Genomic DNA, 428 nt, shown 5'->3' on the forward strand with positions numbered 1-428 from the left:
CAGTCCCATGGGAGAGACAATCCCTTCAAATAAGGGCAGGCCAGCCCCCCTTCCTCAACCCATCTCTCTCTCCACAGCCCCCAGGGCCCTGCTCTCTCCTGGTTCTCCTCCCACCTCTCAGGCCACTCTTCTCTCTCCTTCCAAGGCTGTCCCTTTTCTCTTTGGCCCCTGAAGGTAAGTGCGCCCCCAAACTCTGTCCCTAGGGTTCTTGCCTCCATCCATTTGCTTCCAAATGAATCTCTATAAGCAGAGCTCAGACTGTACCCTCTCTTGATCCAAAACCTTCACAGACTCACCACCGCCTGTAAACAAAGTTCTTGGCCTGGGCATGGCCTTCAAGACCCTCAGGGCCTGCCCATCCCACAGCCTTCAGCCTGAACGCTCCATACCAACCAGCGATCCATCCAGTCCTGAACCCCCCCCCCCCC

The 428-nt window shown here is 57.0% G+C and overlaps 1 protein-coding gene across 1 annotated transcript in view; it reads left to right on the top strand.

Annotated features, from left to right (window-relative positions):
- Positions 1-428, top strand: part of PDZD7 (PDZ domain containing 7) — a 20,588-nt gene that overhangs the window by 12,332 nt on the left and 7,828 nt on the right. The window lies entirely within an intron of this gene.

Source organism: Myotis davidii, unplaced genomic scaffold (assembly GCF_000327345.1).
Source record: "Myotis davidii unplaced genomic scaffold, ASM32734v1 scaffold332, whole genome shotgun sequence".
Taxonomy (NCBI): domain Eukaryota; kingdom Metazoa; phylum Chordata; class Mammalia; order Chiroptera; family Vespertilionidae; genus Myotis; species Myotis davidii.